The sequence below is a fragment of the Anser brachyrhynchus genome (assembly GCF_964034855.1).
Source record: "Anser brachyrhynchus genome assembly, chromosome: 2".
Lineage (NCBI taxonomy): Eukaryota > Metazoa > Chordata > Aves > Anseriformes > Anatidae > Anser > Anser brachyrhynchus.
Window position 1 is genome coordinate 45,532,818 of NC_137695.1, and position 8,395 is coordinate 45,541,212.

Genomic DNA, 8,395 nt, shown 5'->3' on the forward strand with positions numbered 1-8,395 from the left:
CCCCAGCTTTCCTGTAGCCCCTTTAGCTACTGGAAGACCACTATAAGATCTCCCCGGAGCCTCCTCTTCTCCAGGCTCAACAACCCCAACTCCCTCAGCCTGTCTTCACAGCAGAGGTGCTCCAGCCCTCTGAGCATCCTTGTGGTCTCCTCTGGACTCTCTCCAATAGGTCTGTGTCCTTCATGTGCTGGGGGCCCCAGAGCTGAACTCAGTGCTCTAGGTGGGATCTCATGGGAGCAGAGCAGATGGAGAGAATCACCTTCTTTGTCCTGCTGGCCACACTGCTTGTGATGCAGCCCAGGATACGGTTGGTTTTCTACAGGCTGCAAGCGCACATTGCTGGCTCATGTTGAGCTTCTCTTCAACCAACACTCCCAGGTCCTTTCCCTCATGGTTGCTCTCAATCCATTCTCCACCCAGCCTGTGTTTGTGCTTAGGATTGCCCCAACCCACGTGCAGGACCCTGCACTTGGCTTTTTTGAACCTCATGAGGTTCACACAGGCCCACCACCTCTCAAGCCTGACCAGGTCCCTGTGGATGGCATCCCTTCCCTCCAGCATGTCGACTGCACCACACAACTTGGTGTCATCAGCAGACTTGCTGAGGTTGCACTTGATCCCACTGTCCACGTCACCAACAAAGGTGTTAAACAGCACCGGACTCAACACCAACCCTTGAGGAACATCGTTCATCACCGATCTCTACCTGGGCATTGATCTGTTGACTGCAACTCTTTGAGTGTGACCATCCAGCCAATTCCTTACCGCCCAAGTTGTCCGTCTGTCAAATCCACGTCTCTCCGATTTAGGGACAGGGATGTCGTGGGGGACAGCATCAAATGCTTTGCACAAGTCCAGGCAGATGATGTCAGTTGCTCTTCCCCTATCCACTAATGCTGTAACCCCATCATAGAAAGCCACCAGATGGGTCCAGCATGATCTGCCCTTAGTGAAGCCATGTTGACTGTCACCAGTCACCTCCTTATTTTCCACATGCCTTAACACAGTTTTCAGGAAGATCTGCTCCATGATCTTGCCAGGCACAGAGGTGAGACTGACTAGCCTGTAGTTCCCTGGGTCTTCCTTTTCTCCCTTTTTAAAAGTGGAGGTTATGGTTCCTCTCTTTCAGTCAGTGGGAACTTCACTGGACTGCCACGACTTCTCAAATATGATAGATAGTGGCTTAGCAGCTTTATCTGCCAGTTCCATCATGACCCATGGATGTATCTCATCAGATTCCATGGACTTGTGCACCTTCAGGTTCCTTAGATGGTCTTGAACCTGATCTTCTCTAACAGTATTACTCCTACTGGTATTAATTGTGTTTACTGTAAAGACTTAGGCATGAGGACGATGATGGGTGATCCTTTTCTTGAAATTCACATATTTAAAATCTAACTAAAAGCCAAGTCAATTGGATTTGATAAAAGGAAAAAAAAATAGTTCTGTGAATGGGAGGAACAAGATATAATCTACATATTTGTGTTAATGCCTGAAAATCAAGGGTGAGTATCACTTTCCAAGACAGCTGAACTGAAAAAATGTAAAAGAAATGTAACTGATCAATGAACCTTAGACTTACAAGTAGCAGTGAAATAAATACAATGTGTTGACCATGTCCTCCTGAACATGCCTCATAGAGACTTGTGCTCTCTTGTGACTGAAAGGGCTTTGGAAATATTGGGTTAGGTTTTTTTTTTTATTATTTTTTATTTTTTTTTAATAGCTACCTGCTTGCTGTGATCTTCAGAAGAGCATCCCCCAGCTTCTCTACCTCTCTGGATGGCTTGCTAACTCCAGTCCTGGCAGATGGATCCAGACCCAGCAGGGGCACAAAAAAGCATTGGTGTGGTGCTTCTTGCTTCTCTTCCTCTCTGTTACTGGAAGAATCATCTTGAATGCAGTCCCATAGCCCCCTGAAATTCCTCATGTAAAAACTATGGGGAAGTTTGTCTCGGTTGTGCAGAAATACTGTACATGGGATCCTTTATAGCTGACCAAGGAAGGGGACATGGACACTCCTAAGTACAGAATTACAAAGAAATTCTTTCCTGCAATGTGCATGCAGCGCCTCAACCTCATTCTGGGGGACCCTCATCATGAGCAATACAGAGGTTTGATAGAGCACACTCACATTGACTACGGCCTGATCACAGTCCTAAATTTATATATAGTCAGCCAGTCAGTCCTTAATGATAGGATAGGGTAGGACAGGACAGGACAGGGCAGGACAGGACAGGGCAGGGCAGGACAGGACAGGACAGGACAGGATAGGACAGGACAGGACAGGACAGGACAGGACAGAATAGATGGAAGGGACTTAGAAAGGTCATTGAGTCCAACTGCCTGACCAAGAGACACAGCTGTTGTTTCATGACAACATTTTTCCCTTTGTCTGGGCTGTTTTCAATTGTTGTCTGCTGCCAGCTCAGAATTGGTTTCTGTGGGTTTGTTATCAGACAAGGTTGTTGTGGTGTGCCATGTGCATGCTTCGGTGTCCTTCCTTTGAAGTTCACGTAACTTTTATTGAAACCTAGTTCATCGGAATTAGCTAGGGTTTTATAAACAGCCTAGTTTTATAAACAACCTACGTTTATACTTATTTTCATAGTCTCTAAAAACATTGTTCAGTAATACAGAATTTCTCCTTCACCGATCTTTTGAAAGAACAATAGAATTAATACGTTTTCTGTGTCCATTGAGAGGGGCAGACACTCCTAATTACACTTTTTAGCCATTTGTGCACAATTATTTTGAAGTTTTTCACTATCATCATTTATTGAATACTTTGATTATTAGCTTAGTTTACAGAAGAGAAAATTTAAAGTTCTTTCTAACAGTCTTGCAGTGGCTACGCTTCTGCTACGTGTGGGAGAATTTCAAATCAGTTATTTAATAAGTAAACTAACTGCTCTAGATGAAATAAATGGAACATTCGTGACTTGTCAGATAGAATGAAAGCAAATGATATCAAGCCTGTTTTATAGTCATGATTTCAGCTATTACTACATGTTTCATTGATTCTAAGAACACTCTTAGAGTAAGCCTGGGCTAAGCAACTTTCTCCGTTATGCTGTAAATCAAGAGCAGATCTATAGAGGAAGCTGGAGAAACACTGGAATTTTGCCGCTTGAGTGGAATGGCTGTAAAAGACAAATAAGTTACGTAAAGCACAATACCCCATTTCAGCTATCTGAAGTGACAAAGATCTTCTACAGAGCCACTTGCTAAAACTTTTTGTACTTGGCACTTGAAGATGCCCATTTTCTGCTGGTGCTGGGCAGTGAGTACTGCCATGAATTTTAAAGAGATTGGTCAATATCAGGTTTTTCAATGTTCCACTTTAGGAGACGGGGATTGAGAACTAGCTTTCTCAGAGCAAGAGACTAGGCTGCAGTGCAGCCCCCTGAAGCAAAGGGCAGAAGATCCAGGCAAGGCTTCTCCAAGACATTCTTACATGGCTCTTCCTTGCAGCTGAACTGTTTTCCCAGAAGCCTGACTCAGGAGGCAGAGATGCTGACACCAGCTCCAACTCCAGGCGAGGACAGCTGTTGGCATGGGAGAAGCAGCAGAACTGCTAGAGTGTAGCATTTCCATCAAATGGGACATTTATTGGCATGGACATATCATAGTCTAAAAAATGTGGAGGGAATATATAAAAGATAGCATAACATTTCCTAAGAAAAACTGGGAAGTATTTCTGCCAACTGGCAACTAAACTTGACTTTAATTCTCTCTCACATTGTGCTCTGAGACTAATGATGAAGAGACGTCAACAATTAAGGTCATTGGTATGTGGTGTTAGCATTACTGGTTCCATAGCATACAATAACTGGTTGCAGACGTGATATAACTCTTGCAGTTGAATTTTTTGGAGTGACATACAGTAAAAGGGACATCATTAGCAACTACCATTGAATTTAGCTCAGTGAAACTGTTTGCAAAATGAAATTTAACGCAAGACTGAAAACTCTCTTCTGTGCCGTCTGTGACATTTCGCCTTCTCCAGCCCAACCCTTGGCATTGGCATGGCCCTTCCTAATTCTTCAGGTGCAGTATCCTGCTCTTGAAGACTGTGGCACATTTATGTCACCTTTGGCTCTCCAAGAACTGAGAGGGAATGTGAAGAGCAGATCAGAGGGTGTCATTTCACAACTGCAGAGCTAATGCATGCTGGTTGAGGCACTGAAACATTCCTGATCTTCCAGTCACAAACATTCGTGAGGTAATCTCTGCATTAAAGAGCTGCACAACATCTTTTGGACCCCAGTCACGCCGTAAAAGGTTGCCTACCTTTTTAGGACTACTACATAATTAATAAAAATTACTGTCTGGGAAAACACGTGCACATGGCATGAGCATCTACGGAGTCTGTCTGGAAAACAATAGCTCTGTGAAGGGAAAGAAATGCTGCGGAAGATAATCAGACTCACAGAGAGATGTCAGTGCTACTATTCAGGCGCAGTGACACTGTAAGTCAAAAGATGGGGTGTGAGGTTAAAAGTATAGACCATGCTTCAGAAGCATATTTTTGTATCGGGCTGCCTTACAACATGTTCTGTTTGAATGAACACAAGTTATCGAGTGATCCAGGTTACTCTGTCTGGCTCCACTTCTCCTCATGGTTTCCTACTCTGTCAGTCATTTTGGTATGGTGAAATGTTATCTGCTGCAGTGTGCATTTTGTGAAGTCAGGCTTTGAACTTTTTTTAATGCCTAGAGATCAAGAGACAGAAACTGATTATCTAACCTTCTCTAGAGTGTTCATGTATCTAGAAATTGCAGACTTTCATTGGAGATATGTTGCATTCAGCAAGCAATGAACTTCTACAAAAATATCAAAGATGAAATACAAAAATACGGTTTTCTGAACAGAGAAAAATGAAAAGAGTTCAGATACGTAAAAATCCCTTTTAGTGATGTTTTCAGCTTGTTCTTTTTTGCACTCAGTTCCTAAATGATGAAGTGACACCCAAATGGTTATGTGGACAAAAACTTCACAGTTCTGTGATTCTAGGCTTGCAACATTATTCACTGATCTGATGCTTATCAAACATTAACCAGCAATGATGCAACCAGTTTTTCCACCAGCTTTCTGTCAGGGATTTGTCTTACCCACTAAATATAAATTATTAAAATAAAAGCATAGTTTTAAAGCTTTCAGAATGTTAAATGTTAACTGTGAAAGCTGAATGGTGCTGAAGAGGATTGTTTCTTGTGCAAGGGAGTAAGAGAGGCCAACAGTAAGGGATGAAGGAAGAACACAGAGGGTTTAATTCTTTTTCTTTTTCTTTTTCTTTTTCTTTTTCTTTTTCTTTTTCTTTTTCTTTTTCTTTTTCTTTTTCTTTTTCTTTTTCTTTTTCTTTTTCTTTTTCTTTTTCTTTTTCTTTTTCTTTTTCTTTTTCTTTTTCTTTTTCTTTTTCTTTTTCTTTTTCTTTTTCTTTTTCTTTTTCTTTTTCTTTTTCTTTTTCTTTTTCTTTTTCTTTTTCTTTTTCTTTTTCTTTTTCTTTTTCTTTTTCTTTTTCTTTTTCTTTTATAGTATATATAGTATTTATATAATAGGCAAATCTAAACTTAATTAGTACTGGAGAGAATTTTAAATGGTGGTGGATTTTGAACTTAAAATAATTAACTTACTTCTCAGGATGAGCTGGAAGGCATTTTTTGACAGTTGACCACTGTGTAAACTGTTTTGTTTTCACCTTCTATGCCCAAGTGAGAGATGTCAGTTCTGGAAGGTACCAGCCTGCCACGACAGGAGTGGCTTTTCCTCCAGATATGTATGGAAGCTTGTCTTACATCACAAATTTCCTACAGCAGCCCCAGTCATGGCAGCTAACAATATACTTAGCGCTCTATGATTCTTGTTGTAAAGGAACACATTTTCCTAATCTGCACACTACCAGTTAAACTTCATGAATGATGAAAATTTTTAACATGGAGCAGTCATGTTGTTTAGCTTGATGATTTAAGCATACAGGCAAGACAAGGCTAGAAGTTTGTTGGACAAGGCAGGTCTGTCACTTTAGTTTTAAACTATGGTGAGAGGTTTGAGGGGTCCTGTCTAATACATGTAGACAAAGTTGTGAAGACAGACATCACTACTTTGTCAGTCTCTTTTCCTGAGTGTCTTCCTCTCTGAGAGCAGTACTTCCCTGTATCCTTCAAGTTCCTTTTCAGTTGCTATAGATGTCAATTAAATCAATAGCTTCTGTGAACATATCAATTTTTTAGTTTATTTACTTGCAGGGGAAAAACTTTTCATATTACTTTCAGTAAAGTCAGCATCTTTGTCCCAAGAAAGCAGTTACAGTTCTTATTTAAATATAATTATGTGTAAAACTGTTTTCTGTTACTGTGAAGGACCATGCCTACAACTGAAAATCAGTCTCTTTTGTCTCAAGCCATATATGTTGGTTCTTATAGAAAATATCTGGACACATAAAGCAGATATTATCTGTCACTTTTTGATACGATGTTAGTGCTTCTGAGTATTACAGAATCAGAAAATCAGAGAATGGGTTGGCTTGGAAGGGACCTTAAGGCTCACTTCATTCCAACCCCCTGCCATGGGCAGGGACACCTCCCACCAGACCAGGTTGGCCAAAGCCCCATCTAGCCTGACCTTGAACACCTCCAGGGATGGGACATCCACAATCTCTCTGGGCAGCGTATTCCAGTGTCTCACCACCTTCTGAGTGAAGAATTTCTTTCTAATCTCTAATCTAAACCTACTTTCTTTTAGTTTAAAGCCATTACCCCTTGTCCTATCACTCCTTGTCCCTGTAAAAGCTCTCACCTCACACCCCCTCATTACTGAGAAAAAGGCCAAAGGTTTCCTAAACCACATTGCATTGTGACACTAAGACCTGTGAGTTCCTGAGAACATCCAGACCTCCATCCAGTACTGACTATTTAACTATCTGCATTTTCCACTGGTATGCAGAAGACTTCACTTTGTAGACAGGGTCAGCAGTGAATCATCACTCGCAGAGACATTTTAAGGACCATTTCCCGTAGAGGGTTGGAAGCACAACACAGCCCACGTGGAAATAGCCTTTATTTGGCATAGGCTTAGCCTGGCAACTCTTCAAATTCAGTGTAGTACAAATAGAAAACTTCACTCTTAAGTGGGATATTTCCTCCTCCTTTTATGCTGGTTATCAAAAGTAGTTCCAACATTCAGGACAGCACTGATTCCTTTGGTTGTTTATTGGCATAAACACTCATCGTTTGAATGTTGGACAGTGAATGTCAGCTAAAAAATCCTCACACAAATCAAGCCTCAGAGTGCATATTACTCATGCAGATGGAGTTGGTACCCCCCGGGGACATTGATCCTGAGGATCCACTTGCTACTAGATATTTGCACTGGCCATATGGGACTGTCAAAGGGCGAGCGAGTCCTGCTGATCGCTCCTTGGCTCTCCAGTTAATAAATCAGCTTGTGGAGGGGAACTGGGGAATCTTGGTATGATATTGCCACTGATGCACCGTTGTGGTAGCAATTGGTACGTGCTGTTCTTTGACCCCCAGCAACCCCACAAGAGAAGAGGAGACTTTACTGAGAGACTGGGCAGGGCAGACAACTGTTTAATGCCCTCCATCTCCAAGGCAGCTATGCCAAAAGCCCACTGGTTCCTTTTTGGGGTCTTTGAAATATCCTCTCCTGAGGCAATCTATGCCAAGGATGCACGGAGCCTCCAGGCCAGTCACCATGGGGTGCTTTTGACACTCCTTCCCAGCTGGGCTCGCTTCGGTCTCCAATACCATCAGCTGTTGGGATCCCTGTGTCACTCCAGAAATACAGGAGGTGGGTTCTGCCCCTTGGTAGCCTGACGGCATCAGGGCACACTGTACACCGGTGCCCACTAGAGCCTTATACTCCTGTGGGTCTGATGTGCCAGGCCATCAAATCCACGCAGTCTGATAAACCCAGTCGTCCCTTCCCTCCATCTGGCTGGAGATGTGTACCGAATGGCAGCTCTGTCTGAAATTGTTGCGGTAAAGGGGCATGTGTAAGGACATGCAGCTAAAAGGGAAAAATAAAGACACTATCGAGGGAGGTATGAGGGCATGGGTGGGCAACTGGAAACTGGGTCTCTTGGTGGCAGTGAGGCTTAGAAGAGACTCAGGTCTCTTCTGTTCAGGAAAGGCTCTGCCTGGCCTTGCATCTTTTTGCATTTTCTATAAACCCGGGTTTCCCATTCAAACATATTCAGGATAAGGGGCTGACATGGCCCTTGAATGGGAGAACACCCTGACAACCACAACTTTATAATTAATTACTGCTCCTCCTTCCTTCTTTTCCTCTGTTTTGGAATTTATCGATCGTCTGCAGACACCAACAGCTGTTCTAATCCACAGCAGCACTTCTCCACTCCATAGTTCCTTC